Source organism: Halyomorpha halys, unplaced genomic scaffold (genome assembly GCF_000696795.3).
Source record: "Halyomorpha halys isolate HHAL.00 unplaced genomic scaffold, Hhal_1.1 Scaffold30.1, whole genome shotgun sequence".
NCBI lineage: Eukaryota > Metazoa > Arthropoda > Insecta > Hemiptera > Pentatomidae > Halyomorpha > Halyomorpha halys.
Genome location: NW_027110126.1, coordinates 3,052 through 14,115, shown reverse-complemented (window position 1 = coordinate 14,115; position 11,064 = coordinate 3,052). Strand labels below are relative to the sequence as shown.

The 11,064-nt window shown below is 28.7% G+C and overlaps 1 pseudogene; it reads left to right on the top strand.

Moving 5' to 3' along the window:
- The first annotated feature begins 9,025 nt into the window (after nucleotides 1-9,025).
- Nucleotides 9,026-10,657, top strand: LOC106684666 (hepatocyte nuclear factor 4-gamma pseudogene; annotated as a pseudogene).
- The last annotated feature ends 407 nt before the right edge of the window (nucleotides 10,658-11,064 follow it).

Here is an 11,064-nt window from a genome sequence, read left to right as displayed (position 1 = left end):
TTGAGAGAAAGAAAATATATGTAACCATAATAATTGATAAAGAGGCAAAATATCAGTAAAGTTTAACAGAAGCAATGAACAGAAAAAAATATTATTTTGTTGTTAAAATTATTTTATTGTTGTTTTCAAAATACTCTATCCGAAACGTTGGTACAATTAAATAAGTTACGTCAACTTGTGTTTCATTTTGATCGCACCCCCAACCATCTTCTCGTGAAAGTAAATTTTGCATAATATTAAAACAATAATTAAATTAAATTAAAGAAAACCCAAAGGATGATTTAAAAATAGTTAAAGAAGACATATAAAAAAACAAAGGAGAAAACGGAGCAAGCTAAAATAAGAGACAAGGAAAAACGTAAATATATTATTGTAGATAACAGTGAAACCCAAAATCGGTAAAACAGAAGAAAATCTCAAACAAATGTACCTGCGTACGGAGTTGCAGCACAGAGTTTTTTTGTTTTCGTAAAATATATCATAATAAAGAAAAGCTCTCGTTATTATTATCATCTAATTCAGTGATTGAGAAAAAAATGGTTTTAAAAACTGCTTAAAAGCGTTAGAACATCTTCAAAATATAAGAAGAAAATAAGATTAAATTAGAAAAAATATTTATCTATTTATGAGAAGCAAGGTAAAACAATTATTTCAGGTATTATAAATTAATAGTCACATTTTCAGATTACAAAAAACCAGGCACATAACTTTTTTTTTTCGAGAAAAAGCAACACAATAAAAGAAAATTCATGATGCAGTCAGCATAGAAATTCTCTTTACTTCAGATAGATTCACAAGTAGTAGTAACAAAGGCGAGAAACAAAACATATAGTACAAGAGCCCGAGAGGAGAAAAAAGGCAGTTATTTAACCCCAATTTTTTATTACTCTCTTGAAAACTATGTATCATTACTAGTCAAAATGGATAAGTCTGCCAAGTATAGGTAGGGGCGACTGTCAAAATGTTAAAAATAATTAATTTTTTATTTGGAGCTCTATATCTTTACAACTACCAACAACAATAGAAAATCTAAAGAACATCATTTAAAGTAGAATAAATTTGCTAAAATTTAAGCCCTAAAAGAGCTATTTACGGTCAATAGTTCTTGCGATATAGCTTTTTAAAAAGCTACATTTCATAAAAATGTATGGAACGTACTAAAATATCAGTAGTTAGTAAATTTATTTTGAGAAATCCATATCTCAGGAACTATGTGACGTACAGATGTCTATTAGCACTTAAATTAAAGCTAGTTTAATGAGCTATTTATAATTTATGACGTTTATTTTCGTAGGAGTAGTAGTTTTCATGAAATTTGCAAAAATAAAATTATTTATAGTTGTTCGGACAAATTTTAATTTGCTAAGTTTATATTTATATGTGAATATCATGAAAACTACTACCCCTACGAATATGAGTGTCATAAATCACTTTATAGTAAGTTAAATTTTCTTTATTTTGAGTGTTAGCAGAAATATATACGTCTTATCTAGAGATATATTTTTCAAAAATCCAAAATTTAATATGAACAACTAGAAATTAACATTTTGTGAGTTTATTTCGACAAATATCATAAGAACTACTCTTACAAAGGTACACATTATAAAATATTGTATAGTAAATTTCACTAGCTTTATTTTGAGTGCTGACAGACATCTGTACGTCCTGTGGTTCCTGGAATAAAGTTTTCATAAATCAAACTTATTGTCGGAACAATTATAAATAAATTTATTTTAGCAACTATCATGAAAACTACAATTCCAACGTAGGTAAAGGTCATAAACTACTTTATAGTACATTAAACTATCTTAAATTGGATTCGTAATAGATATCTGTACGTCTCATAGTTCCTGAGATATAGATTCCTCTAAATAAATTAACTAATTTCCGAACATTTTTATGATATGTTGATTTTAAAAGGTCTATATCTCGAGAACTATTGGACGTAAACAGCTCTTTTAGGGCTCATATTTCAACACATTCACTCTTCTTTAAATAATGTTCTTATAGATTTTTTAGTGTTGTTGGTAGTTTTTAAGATATAGAGCTCTGAATGAAAAAAATTATGTTTTTTTAAGGTTTTGAAACAGCCGCCATTTTTTATTCCCCCTACCTATACTTGGCAGAGTCATCAGTTTTGACTAGTAATTATACATAGTTTTGATTAAAGTAATAAAAAATTGGGATGAGATAACTGCCTTTTTTTCTTCCCAGCTCAAGTACTAATAGCATAATAATAAATATGGATCTAAAATAAGCAGATTATCGTCACTTTAAGCACCTAAAAAAAGATTATCAGAACTGGAAGAAGTTATTGAGTCATTCTGATGGTACATGGCTTGGATTCCAGGAATCAGACGAAATAATAGTTATGGAATAACTGTATTCTTAAACTTCAAATAAATGGATTTGAACTAAACCTGAACTTATTTAGTATAAATAATTACCAATAGATTAGAATTAAAATATCAAAACTCTTCTGGCTTCAGACCTCAATTTTCTACATCCACCAAAATTAAACCATATCCCAGAGAAGAGTAAGAGGTACGTGTCTCTATACTTGGTATTTATAGATACTACACAGTTCGACTCCGTCTATACCGATCAACTAGGCCAGGCACTACAAGAGCATTGTATCAATCGTGTGTATATAAATGTACTAAAATCATTATATTAAAACAGTAGGGCAGTAGACAGTAGTCATGGATGGAAGTAATAGAACATTTGAAATATGAGAAGTCAAACAGAATTGTTTACAATCTCAACTTTTTCTATTATCACAATTGTCTAAACTATGTTTTCAATATCTTAAACAGAGAAAGAAATAGCAAAACTATAAATAGATACAATTATAGAATACGAGGTTAACGGATGACATTAAATTTTCGCCTATCCGAACGAATGGTCAGAAAGCTCCTTTAGACGTGTGAATTCACGGAGTTAAATATTACTATTTAAAAACCAAATATAAAGACAAATTCACAGGTCAAAAGTTAATAATAAAGTTCGTGGAAGAAAATATTTACTTAGGAGGGTCCATCTTATTTAAAAATATAAAAGATGAAATAAATAGATGGATTAATATGGGATGGAAACAATAACGGTACATGAAACACGTTTTTAAAAGTGAACTACTTCAATAGCTAAAGATAAATTTATTGAAAGCATATGAATAAATGCAGAATAAATAAGGGTCTCAGACAAGGTCGGTAATAGAAAACAATTAGGAAAAGTTAGTGAGGACATAATTGCATTTTAGAAGTATGATGGGTATCATAAGAAAAGACTGCATCAGTAATAGAAAAGTACAATATAGAAAAGTCAAAAGTACAGCAATAGAAGTATATCGACTGAAATGCAGATGAGCTGGTCAGGTTGCAAGACATGATAAAAAAAAACAAGGTCAAAAATTTCGACAGGGTAAATACTAACGGGACCACAAGATGGGGATGAAAACATATAACAAGATGAGAAAATGTAAAGAGTAAAAAACTGTTGGGCTACAGTCGCCAGGAATTAGGAACCATGGAGTAATGTAATAAAGTATAATTGTAAATAAATCATTATTTACAATCTGTTGTCCAAGCATGGCCAAATAAATATTTTATTTCACTATACAAGAAAAATTATAATTTTATTTTATACAAAAATAAAAAATGCAATTAATGTAGTAGTGGAATTTTTATAAATTCTGCATGTTTACAAACCAGACTCAACAAAGGGAGAAGACTTTTAAATTCTGTGAGGAATGCAAATAAAGCTATATAGAAACGAAAAGAAGCAGAAAATTAGTTATAACAATATATCAGAATGTTTGCTTACAACCATGTAAACTTCATTAGGACTATTCATGATCTTTAGTATAACATGTTAAATGAAGAAATATTTCTTTCTTTTACCATGATAAAACGATATAACATATAACAAGGTTGACAGTCTGTTAATTGGTCTATTAAATGGAGAATGACGTCACGCAACGAGCTCGTCACCGTTTTCATGATACATATTGCTTCCTCGTAGTTTGTGTTAGTATTGTTTTAGATTTTTTAAAACTAATAAAGTATTGGATGACAATAATAATAATAACAATAATGTAATCAGTTGTCAATTAGCTCATCTTAATTCTCTTCATCGCAAGTTAGAAGATCAACAAGTCACTCAGTGGCCACACTTACACAGCTTCCACTTTAAACATGTTATAATATATTACTTTAATCACAACTTAAAAGTAAACAATAACATAAAGTTTCGGAAGGAAAGGTTAGAATGAAAGTTGCTTAGAAAATCCGCTAGGAGGGCTTATGCAATTAACATCTAACATGACTTTAAATAGGGCTGCTCATAATCTTATACTTATTAAATTTAACATGGTAAAACATTTTACATTTAACACAACATCATGAATACCCCTATTGCATATATTACTGAACGTAGTACGTACTCCAGAGGAGACGTACTGACTTATAGTGAAACACTGTTTTATACTAGTGTCCATCGTGCCCATGTGAAAGAGTCCACATAAATTAAATCTAATTCGATGTAAATAATTACGATATAATATGCGGCTACGCGGAGACTACGAGACCCACAAGGTGCAAGTATATATTTAAAGCAGCTGTTGAACAACTTATTTAGATACAAATGTGTAGAAGGCTACAACTTACAACAGGAACAATGTAAAGACTAATCACTGATCAAACTTTTTAAAAAACGTAGTTTACAAATTGACCTGACTAGAAGTAATGACCAATACACAAATAGTAGTCATACTTCTGTAGGTCGAGCTGACACCTGTCAGAGAATACGAAATGTAATTTAGCGACTAAAAACCAATGCTTTATTTTAAAGGTGAATACAGTTACACGAATAATATAATATGCGAATTGTATTAGTGAAGAGCATATTAAAATGGAAATAAATAAGTAATAACTATTTACGAATACTGTTATAAATTCCAACTGGGCAGATATTTATTTTTATAATTTTTGACGCTGGGGTTCCATTATATATGTATATACAAATCTGCAATTATTTTCTATATAGAGATAGAATAATATTATTGCTAGTTTTTTATTAAATTACCAATTTAGAAATCATGGCGCCAAGTGAAAGATGGAAATAGAAAAGGAAAACGAGAATAATATAACGAAAATAAACATTAGTTTTGCAAAAGAATAAAATAAATGACATACCCGAAAACGTAATAAGAGAAAGAATAAATAATTTCGGCAAGCAGAATGTTGTTTTAGAAAACTGAAAAAGTCGATTACGCTATTTTGCAAATGCAAATTTAGAAAAGAAAAATGAGAAATCGGGATAGCTGAAAATACAGACCACAAGAAATCTTCCAGCCCTGAGACCAAAAAAAGTTCTAAAATCCAACCTTCAACATGAAGTTGATAATCTTCAAAGAAGAGACAATAGGTTTCAGAAACATTGATCTATCGCAAAATAAATAGAGAGTTCCTGGGCGGTCTACTATTATAGATGTAATAAATTAAAATAAAGCAAATATTGCCCTTAAATTGACTTAATTAAGAGATGTGAGGAAAGGGACGAATTTAAAATACAACAAACCAAAAATGAATACCAATATATTTTGCAGATAGATGCATTGAAGCACAACGTACTATCAAAAGTTGCCTTAATAGTCACTAGAATGCAGAGAAAGATGTATGTAACAAACTTGTGAAATTGAAAGGAAAAAGGGTTAAACCACTAACCAGTTCAGTAATTTTTAAAAAAGTAACAAGAAAAATAAAACCCCTAAGGAAAAAAAAATTATTCAGTATTTTTACGATACAAGACGATTGGTGATATTAAAGGATTTAAGAAGTAAAACAGAGAAAACTCATTAAAGCAACATAAACTACGAACTACTAAACTAATCGTATTAGAATGTGCTTAAGTATGAAACAGGTACATTTAATATCTTTTTTTTTTTTTTAATAATTTATTTATTGTTATTTACAACTGTATATATATAGATATATACATCAAGTAAATTTGCTGTAAGTGATATAATGACATGATACAAACATGTGGAGAATCTACCCATTGATAGAACTCCAAAAATATTTCTAGAGATCTTCTTTTCAGAAGCCTAAGAGGATTATTGGGTAATGAAGGAGAAGCCCGGTAAGAAACGAAGTGGTTTGGAAGTTTATCGTGGAAGGAATGGTATCTGGTTCTGGCCAAATCGGCAACATATGGAACATTGATGTCCTGATGGCTGACTTGATTTGTGACAAAGTAAGGACCATTAAGGATTACGAAGGATTGGATTTGGGAGGAATTTTATGGTTTAGTGGAGCCCCAAAGCTCAACTCCGTATGTCCAAATAGGCCTTATAATAGTCATGTAGATCAGTCTTTTTTGTAATGGATTCCCAATTTAGACTGTTTGTCTAGTAAATGTTGTAGTAGTCGGAATCGACGAGCAGTTTCCTGTCTTTTCAGTCTTGTATGTGGATTCCATGTTAGTCATTCGTCCAGATGTAGTCCTAAGTAACAGATCTGTTCGACAGGAATAAGAGGGGTATTATTAAAAGATACTGTGGGGCAAGACTAAGGGTAAATGTGATTTGGTGGGATTTATTTATTTAATATCCTTAAAATCAAAACAAGAATACGCCTTGAAATTATTTTATAAACACTTCGAGAAAATTTGAAATGATTAAGACTCACAATAAATTAATAAAATAAAAAAATATAGGATTGATTCCTTCCTCCAAAAAGAAAAACAAAGAAGATTCGTGAACTTCAAAGATAAGTCAACAGGCGCCTTCCGCCCTCTGTCGGAATTTTCGGTAACTGTACAGCTCTCCGACGGAAGCACCAGACGTAATTTAAATTTTTTTTTTTTTTACAAAAACTATGTTAAATTAAATTTACTGAATAATGAAGTTGACAATAATTTTATTTAATCTATTACTAACACCTAATTACCCATACTAGATTAAATATGAGAGAAGAACAAAATTAACTGAAAGAAACCTGAATATCACGAGCTGTTTGAACTACAATTGGAATGTTATTAATAAGAATATATTTAATAATTAATTAATAATAATAATTTAAACATGTAATTATACAGCTGATAAGTAAGAAATAACTTGTATGTACTTTCGAGGAGAAAACGATGCGTAAGTTAAAGGAAGTTTTTACCTGCATTTTTATATTAATAATTAACCTAAACAACTAACTAGTGTAGTAAATTATTTAAAAATACATCACCGTGCAGCTCAAACTTATTCACTGGGCAGGAAAATACATATATATATTTTTTTATTAATTACTAATAAAACACAAAATATAAAAATAGTTATTATTCATAATATTATATAGTTCTATTAATGTATGAATAATTTGAAAAAAATTATTTATTCCATATTATTTAGATGCACATATTAAGATCGTAATTATTTTGATTTTTACGTTAAAAAGATTGGTTTTCACTTAAATGATTTATAATAAATACAGAAAAAAATAGAATAAATAATAAAATTAATTTTACCCACCACTAATTATAGTTAACAGTTCATTGATTTATTCATTTATCTACTAGTTTCTTAGGTTTTTGTTCCAGCAAAAATTGGTTTTCATTTATTTGTGAGATATTTATTTACAGCATTTTATGAACACAATAATGTTATGAAAAGTTGAATCATTGTTTAATTTTACATGTGATTGTGCAATTCCATTGCTTACATTACCAAATTTGGTGATTTGAAATGTTATTTGTTTAATTTTTCAAGTAATCTAGGCTGATTTCACATGTTATCAAGTTGTATACAATAACTGTTGCTGGCATTAAAGAATTACGGGTTAGGTCAGGAGTGGCTTTCCCACTCCTTACCCAACCTGCGTTCGAAAAATCTGGAAAAGAGCATTTTCCTTTAGAAGAGAAACGGCGTTGACAAAAAATGTATATATATATATATATATATATATATATATATATAATTTACAATTATATATTCTGACTATCTTACACATATGTTAAGTCCATCTTCACTAATGCGACGACAAAGTAAGAACCATAAAAGAAATATTAAAGCTTATGACGACAAAATTAAAGAATAAAACAGTTCTCGATTGGGAGAAAAAATAGCTAAAAATAACGTATCTTGAACTTTATTTAATGTGGATACAAAAAAAAAAATTATCAAATACATAGGTCCAATAAAAATTCTCATATTTTTCATGCCAAGGTAGGGAACATAAAGCTATATCTCGAGAACTATTGAATGTAAAAAGCTCTATTAGGATTTACATTTTTTTAAAACTTTACTATAGTTTAAATGATGCTTTCTTAGATTTTTTATTGTTGTTGGTAGTTGTGAACATATAGAGCTCCGAATAAAAATTTAAATACTTTTTAAGGTTTTGAAACAGCCACTATATTTGTGTATATGAAACATAAAACATATTTACTTATTGTATTATTTTGTACAGTTGTAAATTACATCATTAAATAAATAAATAAAAAATACAAGAAGAATTAACTACTCTTACTTTCACCGGCTAAACCATTATTTTTTTACTTTTTTATAATTACAATTATATTAAAGATAAATATACAATAAATAAATGTGATTTGAGTTATATTCCAATAATATTCCTTGATTAGAAGATCTCGAGGCTATCTCCTTTACAGACTCCTAGCAGGATTGTCAGGTAATAAGGAAGAAGCAAGGGTTTGGGCGGTTAGGGAGTATATCATGGAAGAACTAATATCTGCTTCTTTCCAAATCGGCAATACATAAACTAAACGTAATTAAGAAAGTAAAATACTATATATATATATATAAGTTATAAACAGAGCATAGGTATTATGACTCTTAATACCTAAACTACCTATGTCAACATTCCAAATTTTATATATATAGGATTACTCAGGAGAATAAACCAGTATCTAAGTTGAGCTTGTGTGTCTCATTACATGCGCCTATTTCCCTTTTTTTTGACTCTTCAGTTCTGACCTCGCATAACTGGTGCCGAAACCCGGGAGCTGCAAACCACGATATTGTGGAGATTCAAATATTTCCTCTGACTTAGACATCAGCAGAGTTGGAACGAGAGTAATGGATGAGCTGGTACGTCCATTAGCTGAAGTTCAAATAGATGATACAGAATTTGCTTGCCTCAAGGCAATAGTCTTTTTTGACCCAAATTCCAAAGGACTAAGCGACAGCTCTAAAATAAAATGCCTCAGGTATCAAATACAGATTAATCTTGAAGATTACATAAGTGATAGGCAATACGATTCTCGTGGCAGATTTGGGGAATTGCTTCTAACGTTACCAGCTCTTCAATCTATCACATGGCAAATGATTGAACAGATTCAATTTGCTAAACTGTTCGGGGTCGCGAAAATCGACAGTCTTTTACAAGAAATGTTACTCGGAGGATCTACAACAGAAAACTCAAATGGCCAACCAGTACAAACAAATGGAAGTGCAGGCAGTTATCAGAGTTCTGGAGAATCACCTGACAGTCGGAATGGAACAAGTCCAATGAACAGCCCTTCTAACCCTTCAGGGACTGTAATTTTGCAGGACCTGACAAACCCAACAGAGGAATATACATTCAAACAAGAACCACAACTTGACTACTAGCTACTAGTATTTCTTTACATTGTGTAATAGAATGAATATGATTCATGACTGATAGATAATAATTCATGTATAAGTGAGAGTATATGTATATATATACATCAAAACACACATAAATATATAATTCTCATAATTTTAGTAACAGTAATTTTTATACTATAATTTTTTTTTCTGAAACAGCCAAATAGTAAAAAATAAAAAAAAATAACATCCAGCAATAATTTTTTTAAAAATATTTTTCTAATAAAGATTAAAAAATACAAAAATAAATAGACATCTCAACTTTTAATTTAGAGGGAGAAATTCACCACTAATTCCTAAATAAATGAAATAATTTAAAATTATTTATTGATTTTTTTTTTTGTATATGATACAAAATGAATATTTAAAAAAATTACTTACTCTAAAAGAAGTAAGAATGATGAAGTGTTCTAGTCTTTGATTTCTAGCTAACCATAGAACTCATAAACAATTATTATTTTGCTACAAATGCTTAAACCAAATTTTTCCTTCTTTTTTTAACTGCAGCCAAAGGGCAAAATATTATTATCTAGAAGGGTGATTGATTATAAGTAGAGAAGTTGATATTAAAAAAATTTTTTTTCATTTGAAACATCATTATTCTTAGAAACATCTATGAATGAATTAGGTGTCTTTAAATTATTGCATATTTCTCTATTTATAATTATATACGTTGTATTCAAAAAATCACATTTAGATAAAAATAAAAATTAGAAGAATACCCTTTTGTTTGTCAAAATATTACTTTACAAATTTCTGTAATATTGTAGATTATTTATAATTTTTATTTATACTAATAAAAGTATATATTGTAAAGATAATTTTAATATTTCCTCATATAATTTTCAATGTTTGATGGTTTTATATATGTTGAAGAAGATAGTTTAAATTTTTTAAAGTCAACATAGTTCAAGAAATGACCTCAACAGAATATAATTTTAATTTGAAGGTTATTCTAAATGAGATTTATTTTGAAGGGTCAGCTATCAGTGTAATAGTTGTATATTATAAAATAATAAAAAATATATAATTATAATTTGGATTATGTCATATATCCCAACTTAGAGCTACATTAACATTATTTATCAACCTTTTCTACTGATATATCATTCTTTTTTTTTTTTTTACATACACCTTCAAAATTCTAATTCTCCCAATGGTTGTATTGAATTAATAGAAAAGATAAGATTTTAAAGTTAAAGTTGACTGATCACTTGAGAGTTTGATTATAAAACATATAAAATTGTTGAAAGAGAGACAATAATTTTATATAGACTAAAATAAATAAAAACCCAACCAGGTGCTTTGACCCTGCTTCCTCTTCTCAATGGTAAGCTATGACAGGAAATGACCAATTGTGTTTTGTAAACAAATAAGTAACACAATAATATAAGTAAGAATAAATTTGAATTTTTCATATACACCAT